Raw genomic sequence first — 19454 nt, forward strand, 5'->3', positions numbered from 1 at the left:
CTGTAGGCCTGGGGAAAATGTAATTATATGATTGGTCAGTTTGATGAAACTAGATCAAAACTCAGAGAAACTCCCATTGACTTCAAACTCACCAACTGTCAAAAATTCAAATCTAAACACCTTGAAGACTAAGGCCCCGTCCACACTACTGCGTTTTCGTTTAAAAACGGAGACCTTTTGCTACATTTGCACCTCCCGTCCACACTAAAACGGCAAAAACGGAGACCCAAAACGGAGAAGTTTAGAAACGCTGCCGACCCGTTTTTCGTTTTGAATCTCCGGAGGGTGTTTTAGTGTGGACGGGTCAAAATGGAGGACTTTAGAAACAATGACGTAGTAGAGGCTCGCGCTCGGCTCTATGATTGGGTGTCGTCAGTCATGGCGTATATCTTTGCTAGCAGCTGTTGTGCAAGTAAATTCTGCATTTTACAATGCTATAATTGACCCTTCGCTAAGCCCCGCCCTCCTTAGTTACTGTTGCTACGCCTGTCAAGCTTTTGCGCCTGGCACGTCTATTACAGTATGAATGCACCAGTTTCAGACATTCCCAAGGAGATAATTAGTCATTTTTGGCGAACAGGTGAAAATCTGAGAGAGCATGACAAAAGGGACTGCAGTATGCATTCGAGGGCTATCCACGACATAATATGCAGATGATTAGAGAATAATTTCATCAAAATTGAAGCTAAAGCCTATACTGTAGGTCCCAGTGCAAGCAGCAGCCGCCTCGTACGCTGACCATTCAAATGGGAAACACAAAAATTGAGGAAAAGCTATGTTCACGCACAGCAGAGTAACTGAAATTTGAAAATATTCTAATATTTATAAATCAAACAGCTTATCCATAAGTATTGTGGAATAAACACAAGATATTAGCCTGACCACTTTGCAATGATAACATTCTCCCGCTTATATTTTTAGTGCGCCACGTTACTGCTCACACGTCGTGGGTCACATTAGTGACTGTTATGAACTGATAAAGTTTGCATACCAACCTTTTCCTTGTAGATCTCCGGCAAGCCCCCTGATGTTCCCTCCTTTTACTTTTCTACCTTTTACTTTTACTAGAACTAACGGGAGAGTCGCGATCAGATTGGGGTAACGTTACTAGTTTGGCCGTCGATTAACAAAATGCTGAAATATATTTTGACGTAACGCTAAGTTATGTCAGTGTTCAGTGTTCGGAGGCTTCTTGCCTTTAATCACACTGCTTGATCCACAAGCTGGACAATAACTTTATTCTAGAGCTGCTATAAAGCCAAAACACTTTACTTTTAATTTCCTATTATCAATGTAAAGCTGCTTTGGAGCAATCTAGATTGTTAAAAGCGCTACATAAAATGAAGATGACGCCCGGCATTTCTCCCCCTGGGTTTTAGGTTTCGGGAAGGGAACAAAATGCACCTCCCCATCCAAACTTTTAGGATACCGGGTATCAGATTTGCACAATCCATACGCACAACGCTTCGGCATGTTTCCCTCACTCGAAAGCTTGCCAGACCTCCCGCGCCTAGTTACGGTTGCTAAGCAACGATTGGCCAGTGGCGGTTTTCAGGCGTGGCTTAGCGAAGGGTCAATTGCCTATATGCGCCGGAGGCAAGCTATCATTCGAGCGATCTGTGACAATTCCCGGGTTTGGGTTAACCCGGGAAGAACCAGCGCATAATTTTATCAATGAAGTTGTGTTTACTCTTGAAAACCTCAAACCGGGTGATGAAGTGATGGCGGATAGGTTTTTTTTTTTATAAGAGACGTATTGTATGAAAGACAAGTCAACTTGATAATTCCTCACTTCGCCAACCAAACACAGCTGAAGTCACGTGCAGTCGCAGGATTGCAAATGTAAGCATACATGTTGAACGTGCAATTAGGAGACTAAAAGATATATATATATATACTTATATATATATAATAATTTGTTTTAATTACCATACGAAACTTAACAATGGCAAAACCAGTAAACAAGGAACTAATTTCAAATAAATTCAGAATGGTTTTGAAAACTTGCCTTGACTCACTGTCAGATTTTTTTTCCTCCTACATGTCAGGATCTATACACTTTTTGTTTTACTGTTTGTTAGTCTTTTTTATCAGTAGTTTATCATTTTCTGACATTTATCTATCTATCATAAACTTCAAATCACTTCTTAAGTTTAAAGCTTCCAGCTCCCAAGTAACTCCATAGCAACCAAACTTGAGTACCCTAGCAACCGTTTTGCAAGACCTATATCTCTGTATCAGAACATCGAGAGATGAGGTTTGGATCTTTTGACTCATGCTAGTAAACAGCACTTCCAACATGCTACACATGCTAGCAGTGAATAGCTACATGCTAATAGTGATTAGTTAAGTGCTAAATCATGACAAGATCACGCTAAGAACTCTATAAAAACTCCATAGTAACCATCTGTGACAACTACCAACCACCTAGTAACACCATAGCAACTGCCCTGAATACCCTAGCAACCCCCTGGCAACACCATAGCAACCACCCAGAACACCCTAGCAACACCATAGCAACCACCCAGAACACCATAGCAACTGCCTAGCAACACCCTAGCAACCGCCTAGCAACCACACAGAACACCCTAGCAACCACCAAAAATACCTTAGCAACCGCCTAGAAACACCATAGCAACCACCCAGAACACCCTAGCAACTGCCTTGCAACACCCTAGCAACCACCCAGAATACCCTAGCAACCGTCTAGCAACAGCATAGCAAACCACCCAGAACACCATAGGGATGAACCTGCCAATGGATAAGCAGACCTACAATTACAGTCACTCCAGAGCCAGACGGGTGATTGAGAATGCATTTGGCATTTTGGTTGCAAGGTGGCGAATCCTTGGACGACCTCTAGAATGTCTGCCAGACAAAGCAGTTGATATTGTGAAAGCTTGTTCTGTTTTACACAGCTTCCTGGCCTACACAGATGAGGTTAGCACACCTGTTTGCAGATACATCTCTGCTAATTTCACAGACACTGACACTACAGGGTCAACTCAGCTTGGGGAGTGGCGCAGAGTGGTGTCAGGGGACACAAATCTTTTGGAACCACTAGATCCACGTCACCTTTCAAGGGCTCGCTCCACCAGAGCTGCAGTTGGTGTGCGGAATGACCTGACGGCCTTCTTTCAGTCACCCCACGGAATTGTGCCATGGCAGAACAACATAGTGTGTCGTGGTCAACTTGGTCAGTAAATTGTACTGGTGTAAAATATATGCAACAATAAATGGCATGCAACCGTGTAAATAAAGACCAGCTTTAACCCTCTGAAGTCGGCAATCACGCCGGCGTGATCTGCTCGCTTTTTTCCTTATCAGTTGAATTGAGACCCGAAATACTCTTTTGACTTTGATTTTACAAACAAGTTTCATACATCAATCGATTCTGTTAAATGTGTATTATTTTTGTGTATACTCACAATAAAAACAAAGTGTTGTTTTAAAGATTATACACACAAGTTTATTCAGATCATTACTTGTTTACACCGTCTTGCAGCGCTGTGAGGAATAATAATAATGGAAAATGTACCTAATGTACCCTTTTTTTGTAAAAGTGCGGGTATATCGAGGAGCGAGCTGAGGAATGCTGTAGTAAGTTTTTTTTCCTTCTCACGTGAATCGGGTTTCTGTTTATGAATGAATGAACGGCAGAGATGCGCGCTGTTTACCACAGCTGGCAAAGACAGTTTAAATTTAAATCGCGTGTGTGAATGAATGATGATGTTTTAGCAAACTGTATTGCTATACTGAGATGAGTAAAAATCGACTGAAATATGTTGAAATAAAATGTAGGCTATTTGTATAAGCAACGTATTAAACTGCAAATTAACAATATGCCCTAATATTTCATGAAAACAACATTACAGTCAGGCGAAATATGAAAGACAACATTTTGTTGACTAGATTTGGGTACAGTTTTTACTGTAGAATATACTGCCACATCAAATAAGCTTTTGTTTAGCAATTTCTATATATAAAATACTATTTTTGTCAAAAATAAAGTCATCAACTAAGATGTTAGCTGTTCCAATGTTGGCTATATTCAAACTAATGAATACATAGATAAAATGTAGGCCTATAATCATTTTTTTTACAAAGAAAGAGTACACTTGAAATATTGTTGAAATTGTAATTATTGTTGTAATTGTAACCTTTTTAATAAAATAGCAAAACATATTTACAAGATAGATGTAAGCAAAATCTTAAATGGTCAATATAAGTCTTCTTCTAAATATATCTTTTGTCCTTGCATTGTGGCTCAGTCAGTGTCTCATTATGCAGAGTGGGTGGGACATTGTATTCTCAGGTGTAAACCACTCCTCGTCGACGCCCCCCTCGCATATTGGCTTTCCAATCAATGTATGGTTTTATGTGAACGATAAAGCAAGACTATTTTCACATAATTTTGAAGAAAAAACTCTAGGCGACGACATCCATTAGTCAAAAGTCTTATTGACACATATTTAGTATGTGTTTTGTGGCCTTATTTCAAAAACTTTAATTTTTAGTTTTTTCGATAACCACGCATAAACATTATTCTCTCAAAAATGAAAACATGTACATACATGTGGCTCACATATTATTGTAGTCCTGTTTGTGCTATATAGAGTGAATTTACACCTTTTCCATTAATATGTTTATAAGCAACTGAAAAAAGCACAAATGTCAGAGCATGTCAGAACACCCCCAGGGCCCAGAAAACCGCTCAGACTCCAGAGGGTTAAAGTCACGTTATTGTTCCTTTAATTACAGTAACCTGCACAATACAATGTGCAAACAGCAGGAATAGATTTTTTTTTGTAAGTGCAAACTATATACACAAATGGTCAAATTATACCATTTAAGATAATGTAACATGTAAAGGTGCAATGGTCTAGAATTGTTTATATTAAAGCTGCAGTTGGTAACTTCTGTAAAAATGTATTTTTTACATATTTGTTAAAACTGTCATTATGTCCTGACAGTAGAATATGAGACAGATAATCTGTGAAAAAATCAAGCTCCCCAGGCTCCTCCCAATGGTCCTATTGCCATTTGCAGAAGTACACCGCTCCCGGTAAGAAACAACCAATCAGAGCCAGGAGGAGTGTCTTAGCAGTGTCAATCATGCTTGTGTACGCGCCGATCACCCCCCTCTCACACAGCGTGCACTGTCGTTCAAAATCAAGATAGCCGGTGTGCCGCGCAGCTGTGCTAATGATGGACAAACAACCAAAACGGCCAATTTCTCGAGTGGCACCAGCTCATGCAACAAAGACAGGTAAACTGAAAAAGACCGATGACGATAAACAAGCCCGTCAGAGCTCAATGACTCAGTGTCAAAACTATAGCCGCATAGCATACAGATAAAATGTCACGCACTGTGCAAAGCAACAATAGAAAACTGCTAATTCACTGGCTTGTCATGTTGCTGAAATAATGTATTTCTTATTTAGCATTACACATCGCTAGAATAATTACTTAGATACTGTAACGTTACCATTATTATCTTGCTAGCTATTTATAACTTATAGAAAGAGTGCAACAACGTTATGAAGTTACATTACATGTATTGCAAAATACGTAATGATTTGAGGACCAAGTTTGTAGTCAAAGTATGGGCAGGCCATAGTCAATATAAAGCGTATTGTTGATGTTTCGTCCCTACCAGTGAATGTGCGATAACTGTTTATCCGCCGTCATCAGTGTCCCTGCATGTTTACTAGCCTGCGCGTTCACGGCAGGCTCCGTTGTGGTGAGGGAGGAGCTGTGGAGGGAGGGCTGTAGCGCAGCAGAGAGCGAGGGGGAGTGACCTGTAAGCTGTGCTTGTTCGAATTTTCAGGCTAAGTCAACGTTTTCTAAAAGCTCCCTACTGCAGCTTTAAATATAGATGCAAAAGAGCAAACTATACACAAATAAGTAAACTGCTATTGATCTTAATTTGCTGTAACATAATTGGTTCAAACTATATACACAAATTGGTTAAAATATGTAAAAGATAGTGCAACGTATAAAGGTGCAATGGTCTAGAATTGTAGATTAAAAATAGATGCAAAAGAGCAAACACACACAAATGGGCAAACTATACATTAATTTTTATTTGCAGTAACCTGCACAATACAATGTGCAAACAGCAGGAACAGGCAATTTTTTGTATGCAAACTATATACGGGTTATACTATGTACAAGATGCAAAGTGCAAAGTATTAAGGTGCAATGACATACAATTATTAACAAAAATACACAAGAGAAAACTGTTCACAAAATATACAAACTATATAGTATAACCTGCACAAATAGGTGCAAACAGACAAAATGTAAAAAAAATGCTAAAGTGCACACTATTTACAAAAATGTGCAAACGATATAACATGCAAAATTAAGTGCAAACAAGCAAAATATGAATAGATGCAAAAGTGCAAACTATATACACAAATGTGCTAACAGACAACTTACTAAAGATGCAAAAGTGCAAACTATATACAGATAGTGCACAGAATTAAAAGGTGCAACGTTGTAGAAGTAGTCACAATTGTTTATTTTTTCTGCTGCCACTCAAACAGGACCTTGGACAAATCAAACATTGCCTGCGTCCTGTGCTCCCCTCGTCATTTCCATGACTCAGTCTTTGTTGCAGCTCGACCCGCCGTTCCTCCAACTGAGCCTCCAACCGAGCAACCTGCATTTGGACCCAGTCATCTTGTTCCTTCCTCTTCCTTTTCTGTGCCATCCTTGGACTGGGGGACATATGAGATGGCTGGGGGCACTGAAGAGATGGCTGGGGGGACTGAAGAGATGGCTGTGAGGACTGAAGAGATGGCTGGGGGGGACTGAAGAGATGGCTGGGGGGGACTGAAGAGATGGCTGGGGGGACTGAAGAGATGGCTGGGGGGACTGAAGAGATGGCTGGGGGACTGAAGAGATGGCTGGAGAGATGGCTGGGGGGCTGAAGAGATGGCTGGAGAGATGGCTGGGGGGACTGAAGAGATGGCTGGGGGGACTGAAGAGATGACTGGGGGGACTGAAGAGATGGCGGGGGACTGAAGAGATGGCGGGGGACTGAAGAGATGGCGGGGGATTGAAGAGATGGCTGGGGGACTGAAGGGATGGCTGGGGGGACTGAAGGGATGGCTGGGGGGACTGAAGAGATGGCTGGGGGGACTGGAGAGATGGCTGAGGGGACTGAAGAAATGGCTGGGGGGACTGGAGAGATGGCTGGGGAGACTGAAGAGATGGCTGGGGGACTGAAGAGATGGCTGGGGGGACTGAAGAGATGGCTGGGGGACTGAAGAGATGGCTGGGGGGACTGGAGAGATGGCTGGGGGGACTGAAGAGATGGCTGGAGAGATGGCTGGGGGACTGAAGAGATGACTGGGGGACTGAAGAGATGACTGGGGGGACTGGAGAGATGGCTGAGGGGACTGAAGAGATGACTGGGGGGACTGAAGAGATGACTGGGGGGACTGGAGAGATGGCTGAGGGGACTGAAGAGATGGCTGGGGGGACTGGAGAGATGGCTGAGGGGACTGAAGGGATGGCTGGGGGGACTGAAGAGATGGCTGGGAGGACTGGAGAGATGGCTGGGGGGACTGAAGAGATGACTGGGGGGGACTGAAGAGATGACTGGGGGGGACTGAAGAGATGACTGAGGGGACTGAAGGGATGGCTGGGGGGACTGAAGAGATGGCTGGAGAGATGGCTGGGGGGACTGGAGAGATGACTGGGGGACTGGAGAGATGGCTGGGAGGACTGGAGAGATGGCTGAGGGGACTGAAGAGATGGCTGGGGGGACTGGAGAGATGGCTGGGGGGACTGGAGAGATGGCTGGGGGGACTGGAGAGATGGCTGGGGGGACTGAAGAGATGGCTGGGGGGACTGAAGAGATGGCTGGAGAGATGGCTGGGGGGACTGAAGAGATGACTGGGGGGACTGAAGAGATGACTGGGGGACTGAAGAGATGACTGGAGAGATGGCTGGGGGGACTGAAGAGATGACTGGGGGACTGAAGAGATGGCTGGGGGGACTGGAGAGATGGCTGGGGGGACTGAAGAGATGGCTGGGGGGACTGAAGAGATGGCTGGAGAGATGGCTGGGGGGACTGGAGAGATGACTGGGGGACTGAAGAGATGGCTGGGGGGGACTGAAGAGATGGCTGGGGGACTGAAGGGATGGCTGGGGGGACTGAAAAGATGGCTGGGGGGACTGGAGAGATGGCTGAGGGGACTGAAGAGATGGCTGTGGGGACTGAAGAGATGGAGGAAATCACTGGGGGGGACTGAAGAGATGGTTAGGGGGACTGAAGAGATGGCTGGGGGACTGAAGAGATGGCTGGGGGGACGGTGGACTTAATAGTTGGTCATTATTGGCTGAAGGTCTCACAACAGCCAAACCATTGGAGTTCGAGCTTGAATCGCTCCCATCCTGCGATTATGAAAGAGATAGCAAATAGTTAATCTTTTATATATAAAAGCTGATGCATCCAGTGTTAATTCACAGATAAACAGAGCTATGAATACTGCATATTCCTACATTGCAAATGCTACGTTGTTGCGTTTGTATTATTTGCAAGCCCAATATAATTACAATCTATTACATATAATATCAATACAATATAATTGAAACCCATTACACATGCTTTTTGTTTCACATGTATATTATCTTTGCACTAATCAATACTCCATTTACGGCATGGTAGCATTGCTGGTTAAGTTAACTAACCTAAAAACAACAGAGGTTCATAAAGAATGTGCATTATTTACCTTATCGTCAAAGTTTGACTCCGTAAGCCGGTGTTTCACATGAGGTGCCAGCCAAGACAGGAATAAATAAAACGCTGGGACTTTTTTCCCTCCTGGATACCCGCTCCTTGTGGCGAGCTTTTTAAAGAGGCGAACGTACTTGTCTTGAGAGTTTTTCCATCTCTTCATACAATCCGCTACATCCAAACCGACGTTGGAGGAAATCTCTCTCCACAAATTCGCTGCCATGGCAGTCTTTGTATTCTGCTGAAGACGAGTCATACAGATGGCTGTATTTCCGCACTTCTTCAACCAATCGCTCGGTCACTGGGTCCATTTCCATTTTCTTCACTGAACTTTCACTGCGGGCGGTGCAGAAGAACACACTGGAAATGCGTAGGAGGAAATGCGATGCTACCAAGCCAACCAATCACAGATCTTGCGGTCCGCGTCGTCGCGACGTGTAGTTACATTTTTGAGGAGGTGCGCTGGTACACGTCTATGCGTATGCTACGCCGTACCTACTGTGCGCACCCGACGCAGAAGTATAAATTGGCCTTAAAGTGTAAGTTGCAGGTTAACCACCACAACCAATTAATGTGTAAATTAAGTGCTCAATATGTATATGTAACTGGTCTGTTGTCTGCGTTGTGTTTTGGTTGGTATGAGAAGAATAAGACAGCATTCGCAGTTTCACCGATCTTTTATTCCTGATGTACAAACAAATGTAATCAGCCTCTTAGTGAGATTCGCCCTCTTTAATTCTCTTCACTGCATCACCAATGCAAAGAGGAATAAATCACATAACAATAAAATGCATATAACAGAAAACATACCTGATGTACAAACAAATGTAATCAGCCTCTTAGTGAGATTCGCCTTCTTTATAGTGTTGCACGGTGTACCGATACTTCAAAAGTATCGCGATACTCGGAAATTAAAAACGTCACGATACCTAAATTTATCAGTATCGATACTTAAAAAAAAAAAAAAAAAAAAAAAAAAAAAGCCTCCCTATGGACGTCTGTGTTTTTTTCCTGACGCACGCAGCAAAGAACCTGCCGCTGTCAGTGTCATGTGACAAAACACTACAGCGAGATGGCTGCATGTGCGAGCACAAGTGGTCCACGACTCGTAGAAAAAGATGACGCGGGGAGTGACATATGGAAGTACGTTGCCTACCTTGCTCTGTTGCACGGTGCACCGATACTTCAAAAGTAAACCGGAAATTAAAAACGTCACGATTCCTTAATTTATTAGTATCGATACTTCTAAGAATGACCGCGTTCCAGATGGTCGGCGACACACTGGCTGCGTATCGTGTCCGTTTTTATTTCGGCTCCCATGTTAACTGCCTGCGTGACACACGCGTCTGGGCGCAGCTCGAGCTAGAAATAGAACCGACGCCTATTTTTCACGCGACACGCAAGCGTGTTGGAAGCGTTTCCAGGCAAAATAGAATAGGAAAATATGTTTCTATGTCATTTTGACACGAATGCATATTAATAAATGACATTTTGATGTTTGAAAGTTTTGACATAAATACAATCTAAATGTAATTTAAAAAAATATTATCGATTTTCAAATATTGCACCTCTCAATACAGAACGAATTATTCTGTAGCCTATTTTGCCGTCAACACTGCCGACGTTGTCTTTGCTGCTATATATTTATGTTTAACATGAAGTATAGGCCTTCCACAACTCTCTCCCCACATGTCAAATATATCACCAATGAGGCTTATCATATGTTACCAATATTAAACATTGTTTAATATAATCACTGTTCATATTTTTATTCAAAGTTCAGAATCAAGATAAAGCTCTTATGTTTCTTATGATAAATGAGATAATGCTGCTAAATTTATAAAAAAAATTTACCTTGAATGTCATTGCTCTAATTTATTTTTTATATTTTGATATTTCATATTTTGTTCAAATGTTTAATATATGTGCTGTTCATATGTTCATTTATTAGTGTGTTATATGATTAGAATGTTGTCCCGGTTTTAAAATAAAGCACAGCAATGATATTTGAGAGTGTTTCTCCCTTTTCAGGAAAAGTATCGAAAAAGTATCGAAATCGCAATACTTGACTTGGTATCGGTATCGAAACAATAATTTTGGTATCGTGACAACACTACTTCTTTAATTCTATAAAACAAATGTGATGTACACTTGTCACGTGCTCTCGTTTCACATTTAGGCTCAGATGCAAAAACATAGCTCAGTCGGGGTGAAATGACGAAAATAACCACACAGATAGATAAAATGAAAATATATACATAAATTAGAGTGAAAATATAGGCATAAAAGCAACAATTAAAATTAGGATTAAATAAGATTATCAGGAGCCCAAAATAACCTCACCTCTCCACTGCATCACCAATGCAAAGAGGAAGAGGAGGGGACAGAACAGGAAGATATACTGACTCATGACGTCATCACAATTAAAGGGGAAAGCACTCACTCTTCAATTAGGCAGAGATATCAGGTATAAATAAACGAACAATTTTGGGTGAATTCTTATAAACAATATATACATTTAATAGTACACTTTCTGTACCTGTTACACTCACCCCTCAGAATTTACACAAAATTTCCAGAGTATAACAAAAAAAAAACACTGGTCACTAGAATTACATGGTCCACACTTAAACAGTGAAGACACAGCGTAAAAAGCTACCCAAATGAAAGGGATACAAATATGAAGAAAGTTGGCCAAACTTCTACACATTTTGTAGGCATTACCAAAGTGCCCATTACACTTTTAAAAAAATCTCAGACCAGGTACCTAAACAGAACCAATAGGCATTAGAAAATACAAGACTTGACTCCAAGTATTACCAGAGACAGCGGTAAGAAGAAGAAAGAAGAAAAAAAAAACAGATCTAAACATGAATAACAGGAGATACAGACTCCATACCAAGTAAGGTTTCGAGTTGAACCATTGACTCAATCAGCCTACGAACAGGCCTAATTACTCTACCAAGCCTGGTAGTGTAACGATCACCAGTGTTTAAATCAGCTACAGGATCTCGCCTAAAGGGTTCACTGGCAGAGACAGGAGTTTGGGGAGAGTGAATAGCACCAGCCACAGCCACAGTATTATCATCAGTCACTGACAAGGCAACTTGTGCATTTGGCTCCTCTTGATTTGACAACTGAGAATGCACCCATGAAGAAGTGCGGACATCACCACAAGTAGCAACAATGGAGATGTTCGACAGAGTCTGCATGTGAGAGTTCCTCAGCCTCATTCTGCCCATCATCTGCATTCCCAGCAGACTCAATCTCAGCATCGTAGAAGGACTCACCACTGCGTGTTTGCTCGGTTAGACCACCACTGCGTGCCACAGACATCCTTGAAGGTACACTACAGGCAAGTACGTCAGCAACCTCACGATCAGTACTAGCCATTTCTGGTTCAAGCAGAGGAAGGAAGTTCACTTGAAGAAGAAGATTCTGATGCACTATTCTCTCATTACCAGCTCTGTCACGGATCTTATAGACATGTATGGAAGGTTTTGAGGCAACAACAGTGTACATGACTGGCTCCCATTTGTCAGCAAGTTTTCGTTTCCCTCTGCAACCCTTGTTAGCCACAAGCACTTGGTCACCAACGGCTAGAGGTAGGCCTTTTGCTCTTTTGTTGTACTGGCTCGACTGGTGTTTTTGTTCCACAACAGCATTCTTCTGTGCTAACGCCATGGCAGACTGGAGGTCACGGATAAGAGATTGGACATACTTGTCATAATCGCAGATTGACTTATCCTGCAGGACACTTTGGAACATGAGGTCAACTGGCAACCTTGGTACTCTACCAAACATTAGATAAAAAGGGGAAAAACCCGTTGTTTCGTGTACTGTGCAGTTGTACACAAATGTCATGGTCTGTACCAACTGCGGCCACTTCTGCTTAGGCCTAGGTGGAAGAGACCTCAGCATATTACCTAATGTCCTGTTAAAACGTTCAGTACCCCCATTCCCCATTGGGTGGTACGGAGTGGTTCTCGACTTGTCAACTCCAGCTAGTTCAAGGAGCTCGGCAATCAACTCACTCTCAAAGGTAGCCCCCTGATCAGAATGGATGCGTTGGGGAAATCCATAGACGCAGAAGAAGCTGTCCCAGAGTTTCTTCGCAACTCTTTTTGCTGTCTGGTCTTGACACAGGAATGCATGCGCCAGCTTTGTGAAGTGATCCGTGACCACTAAAACATCCACAGATTTGTTGTTCCGATCTTCAGCAGACCAGAAGTCGATGCAAACGAGCTCCAGTGGGGCTGTGGTCTTAATACTCTCCAAAGTGGCTCTCGCTGCAGGCTCTGGAGTTTTGCTGAGGACACACCTGGGACATTTTTTCACATAATCCCGCACATCACGCTCCATGTCAAGCCAGAAAAACCTCTGACGGGTCAAAGACAGAGTGCGGGGCTGCCCTTGATGACCAGCCAGGTCGTGTACACCCGAAAGTGCCTCAGACTTCAAGGAGTCAGGTAAAACGAGTTGGAACTTTTTGTGCTTGGTGAGCGGGTCTTTAATAGCTCTGTACAGGATTCCATTAAGCAAACAAAGTTTGTCCCACTGCTTCAGAATTCTCAGCACACACTGGTTATCATTGGCACGTTCACGTCTTGATGGTCTGCGTTTCCTGCCGACATAAGACACTCTAGCAATGACAGGGTCTTTGTGCTGGTGATCTTGTATGTCTATCAGTGAAAGAGAATGAAACACTTCCTCGTCTCCACTTATTAAAGAGTTCAGATGTTCAGCAAATGATGTTGCTCTACATTCAGTTCCTGTTTCCCATTCATCACAGGAGGACAAAATGGAAGACACGTCATCAGCGGACATTGATGTATCCAGCCCAGCATCAAGTGATCCTGTCCCTAATGTTTGCGGTTGGCAGGTAAGACGGAACACCTCTTACACATTTTCATCCTCTACACCGTGTACTTGTCGCAACAGTTCAGAATAAGGCTCGGACAAAAGCCGCTGACTCACTGGCCTGACAAATGGATTCCTACTGAGCGCATCCGCCACAACGTTGAGTTTTCCAGGAACGTATTTGATCTCAAAAGAATATGGAGCACGTTTCAAGACCCAGCGCTGCTCACATGCATCCAACTTCGGCTTGGTCATAATGTATGTCAGCGGATTATTATCCGTCCACACAGTAAACTCATGGCCCTTAAGCCAGTGACTGAACTTGTCGCACACCGCCCACTTCAGAGCTAAAAATTCCAGTCTGTGTGCAGGATATTTAGTTTGGCTGCGGCTCAAAGCTTTGCTAGCAAACGCTATTGGTCTTGCCTTGTCTTCACCAGGAGGGATCTGAGAGAGGACTGCTCCTACGCCATCCAATGAGGCGTCAGTACAGAGAAGAAAGGGATGCTCAAAATCAGGATGAGCCAGCACCACACTGTCAACAAGGGCCCGTTTTAGCTCTTCAAACGCTACATCACAGTCAGGGGTCCAGTCCTGGGGTGTCAACTCCCGAAAAGTGCCTGCTTTCTTGCAGAGCATGTGAGCGGAGTGGAGCGGGAGCGAGCGGGGAGCGGGAGCGGGCGGATCTTGGACAGAGCGCCGAGCGGCATTTTTAAAAGGACGGAGCGTCGCCTTATTTCCCGCTCCAATTTCGCTCCAATTTCGCTCCGCTCACACCACGAGTCTGAAGCATGCTCAGTCAAACCTAAACCAGGATCCATCTGTCTTGCACAGTCATCAACAGTAGACTATTTTCAGTCAAAACTCGGCTCAATAATGGAGTTCAAAAAGTACTTCAAAAAGGAAAATGAGAAGTCATACAGGTCAGGTGTACTATTAATATAACTAACTAACAATGATAATGTGGTACAAGAAAACGAATGTGGAGACATCGTTTCAGTCAGCAAAGATTCATTTTGGAATCTCAAAAGACACATGGGGGAAGAAAACGCTGGGAAGAAAACAAAAGGTTAGCAAATTGAATACGGTAACTTGTAACAAAGTGTAAATTAAATATAGCGTAATATTCAAACAAATTCGTTTTTTCATTCAAGTAGACCTAATGGTTCGTTTTATTTAGCCGAATCTGTGTCGTCCGTAATAATATTTATATTATTAGGCCCATTTATTCGTTTAATTTTACAGCAGTTTGTGTGTATGGAAGCCAATTTAAATTTTAATCGTGCGCGTTGCGCAGAAGTTCACTTATCAAAATTCTGGCCTTATAGTTAATTTACTTTTAAAAAATGTATCATATTTTTGTTTATATAATTTTTATTTAGATTATTAGGCCCATTTATTCGTTTAATTTTACAGGACTTTTTGTGTAGGCTACATTCCTTCTTACATAAGCCTGTAATTTGAAATAAAACATTTCTATTTGAAAAATGTTGTTGTTACTCATTAGTTCTTTAGGAGGTAAGGCTGTGGTCTAAGCTAAAAGTGATATACATGTAGATTTTTTTCCTTTTTTGGAGTGAGCGGGGGGGCGATTTGAGTGGAGCGCGAAGCAAACCTCGTTGAGCGCTGAGCGATAGATTCTCACCGCTCCACTCCGCTCACATGCTCTGCTTTCTTGTGACTACCAGCAGCTTTCACTGAGCGTTTCTGGCCAGCTGTTAAGTTGAATAAGGGTCTGGCAATGCGTGAGCAACTTGGAATGAAGGATTGGTAGTACAGGACCATACCAAGAAACGATCTGATCTTTTTTTGTGAAGGTGTGATTTTGTTTTCCTTCATTAAGTCCTCCTTCTGAAAAGCAGAGATGACTTTAACTTTCTCCTCATCAACTGAAACACCAGTACCATCTATCACATGGCCCAGGAACTTTACAGATTTTCTCAGAAAGTGACACTTTTTAGGTGCTAGCTTCAGGTTGCTGGTTCTCAATCGAGAAAACACGATCTCCAGCTGCTTCAATGCCTCCTCTTCAGAAGGAGCAAAGACCAACAAGTCATCCAGATAACAGAGCAGACTGGGAAAGTTAAGGTCTCCAAAAATGCCGAGCATCATGCGCATGAAGGAAGCTGGGCTATTGCAAAGACCTTGAGGGAGACGATTATACTCATACAAGCCCATTGGTGTTGTGAAGGCAGTGTATCTTCGGTCAGACTCATGGAGTGGTATGTTGTAAAATCCTGAAGTTAAGTCCATGGTGCTGAAAAGGGCATTACCACCCAAGGCTGCGAGACAGTCAGCTTGATGGGGCAGAGGATGGGCGTCCTTGAAGGTTTTAGCATTCAGCCAACGAAAATCAGTGCAGACCCTCAGATTACCGTCTTTTTTCCAGACCATCACCAAGGGTGACGCATATTCACTGACAGACTTGCTGATAATGTTTTTCTCCTCCATCTCTGACAACACTTCTCTCAATTTTTGATAGTGGGCAGGTGGGATGCGGCGATAGGGCAGACGGAATGGGCGCTCATCATAAAGATGGATCCTGTGCACAAAATCCTTTGTTTCGCCACAATCCAGCTTATCCTTCGAGAAAACATCCTGGTAGGACACAAGAAGATCCGTCAATTTCCTCTTCCAGACCTCAGAAACCTCACATCCATCAATGTCAATATCTTTCAGACCACAGTCTCCCAGCAATCGTGCAAGATCAGAGGACGAAGCAGTTTTAAGGGGTATTGACTCAGAAACGTGACAATGGGTTCTACTTAAGCCCTGAATGACTGTGAGATCCTCCACAGCTAGACAAAAGGAAACATCGGCCAGTTTAGTGTTGCGGCGAAGCGTCACTGATGTTGGATTAGAGTTAAGTATCTTCATTGGCACCCATCGATTGCCCCACATCGGTGTTATTACTCATCCGACAAGAATGTTTTTAGGAGCTGAACGTGCAGTGGTCGGCTCAACAATTACAGCACTTCCTGGGGAAACAGGCACATTAGCTGGCAATTTTCCCCAAACAAGATACTCGCATTTGGGAAGCAGAGTGATTGCCTGACAGAGTTTCACAGTTCCAAGTTTATCAGGCTGTTGAGGCCCAGACCATCGGGAAATACAACTCAGAAGCTCAAGGAATTGCTCACACTCAGGATTATTGTTATTGCAAGAAAGAAGCTCCCAATACTTGTCATGTGATTTCATCTTCTGCACAACACATTTGATCACATTACTTCCTATTATGAACTCATCTCTTTGTCCTGGCACCACAAGAGTAGGAACAACAAACTTGAATCCATAGACTTCAATCTCCAAGTCGTATGTACACTTTGGCTGAATCGTTAGGCCGCCACAGCCAACCAGGACCACATTACTTGCAATCACTTGAGGTGGTGGAAGAAGACCATCAATTTGCAGCTTGGACTCACCCTCTTCACTAAGCGTGCAGGCCATACTACCAGAATCCAGTAACCCCTTTAATGTGTAACGTCCACTAACTGTCACAGGAGCATAAAACAACTCACTTGCCCCATCAACTCTTTGAGACCCCACATATAACACGGTTTTGTCTTCTGCAGCTGTTAACAAAAACATTTTGCACATCTTCTATGAGGGAGGTTTTATGAAAACTGCCCATGCTACCCCTCTCGTCGCATGGGCTCTTTAGTTTAACTGAGCAGTATCTGAGGGAGCCGCAGGGCATGCAGCCTTAGGACAGTCATTCTTAAAGTGGCCGGGCTTGAGACAGTGACGACATAGCCTTTGACGTCTACAATGTTCATACGTCGTGTGTTCCTTGGATCTACAGACCCTACATGCAGTGCTTAAGTTGGCTTTGAAATCTGGAGTTTTAATTGGGTGAGCCTGACTGGAAGAAGTTAAAGAGGCAGTGCACAATGACAGGACTCTATCCATCATGCCAACGATGTGCTGAAGGCTGGTATCTGGAGAGAACGGAACAGCATATGGATTAAGATGGCTTACAGGGGTAAGTGACTGGGCTGGCATGGAAACAGGCTGCTGAGGAGAACTGGGCATGGAAACTGGCTGCTGAGGAGAAATCAAGCATCGCGTTAGTTCAGGCAGGCCACGTCAGCCAAGCCCGCATCAGCTGGTAGCCAGCTGTTCATGACGCGGTCCAATCCGGTGTCGACATCTATCTCAGCGGCACACATAAATCTCACACTCCTTCAGCTTTCCCACATAGCTTGCTGCTCGCATCTAAACTCCCTCCTCCAACCCCAACTCCTCCTAACCAACCTTCATCTTTCTGATCACTTGTTTTCTTTAGAGTGTAATCTTGGCAAATTTTATTATATATTGTATTTCACATGTAATTGCTCATTTCAACAATGTAATTGAGAATTGTAATCATGCATATACTGGTTCTGTTCTGTACCCCATGGGGGTTTGCCTTGCTGCTCTCCCGCTCTGTCCAGGCATAGCTGCATGGACAGGCGTGGGAGTTTTGCCCAGAACAGTTCCATACCGCCAACACTAACTGTATGCTATATTATCGCAATAAATCTATTTATCCATACTTGGCGAAGTGGTCCTGACTGAACTAGGCATGGAAACTGGCTGCTGAGGAGAGTTGGGCATGGAAACTGGCTGCTGAGGAGAACTAGGCATGGAAACTGGCTGCTGAGGAGAGCTGGGCATGGAAGTGAGGCCTGCCATAACAGTGCACTGATTGCTTGCTGACAAAGACATTGTGTGCTGCATCCTTGAAGAGACTCTCTTTAGTTCCCTCTGATGACTATCCAAGCGCTCCTGGACCTCAGCGGTGCTCCACTTCTCAGCTGGCTTAAACTGAAAAGACATAGCAAGACTTGGGTCTGGGCAATGTGAAATAAACATCATGACTGCCTCAGCAGCGGGATCCTCAACACTCTTACTACATCTACGCAAGCACTCATTAGCAACATCTATGGACTTGTTAAGCCGTATCCAGTAATCCATGGGGCTTTCATCTGCTCTAGGGACAGTATTATAGAAGTCAGCCATAGGCATGTTAGAGTAAGACAACTCACTGAAATTTCGTTTGAGTATGTCAAACACTGCATTTGGTAGCTCACTGGCACTCAGGTCAGGTCGGCTTCGCAGGGACACCTTAACTATATCTCTCGCTTTGCCAGCCAATCTGCTTAGGATGAGATCAGAGACATCAGTTTGCGTTCTGCATTTTGTTCTGTTCAAATAGCTGTACATCATATCTTCCCACTCGTGCACAGTAAATGAATCACTCTTATCTCCCCTGAAGAATGGCGGAGGTGGTGCATCTTGCTGTACGATCACCTTAAGGCTAGATTTATCAATATCCTCATTGGAGTGCTGAGACTGGCACGGTGGATTGGGCTGTACTGGGCTGGGCTGGTGCGCAAGGTTAAGGCTGGCTGAAATACTCTCTCCTATTTTCTGAGCCAGATCTGAAATGATGCCCCCTAATGACTCAGGAGTAACGACACGTTCGATATCAGGGCGTATGATTGGGGTGGAGCTTGCTGCTGGACCTACATAAACACCAATCGCTGAATCAGCTGTGCGCACATGGTCAAGTCCCAAATTAGCTAATGCCCTCCCTGTCCCATAACAACGTGTAAATTCAGAAACCCCCTCATTTCGATACATTTCAGGTCCACTGCCTCTGCCCAAAGGAAAAGTGACATTAGATTGTGTCACAGGACTGAAATCGTCTTTGCTAGTATCCTCGAACATGCTTCAATTTGTAAAGTGAAACAGATAAAACATGTAAAAATGACAGCAAATTATGTTACAAACTGTGTAACCTTAAATGATGAAAAGTTCAAGCATACTTAAAATATGCAAGGAAATATATGAAATCAAA

Source organism: Abramis brama (assembly GCF_963993115.1).
Source record: "Abramis brama genome assembly, chromosome: 1".
In the NCBI taxonomy this organism is placed as follows: Eukaryota; Metazoa; Chordata; class Actinopteri; order Cypriniformes; family Leuciscidae; genus Abramis; species Abramis brama.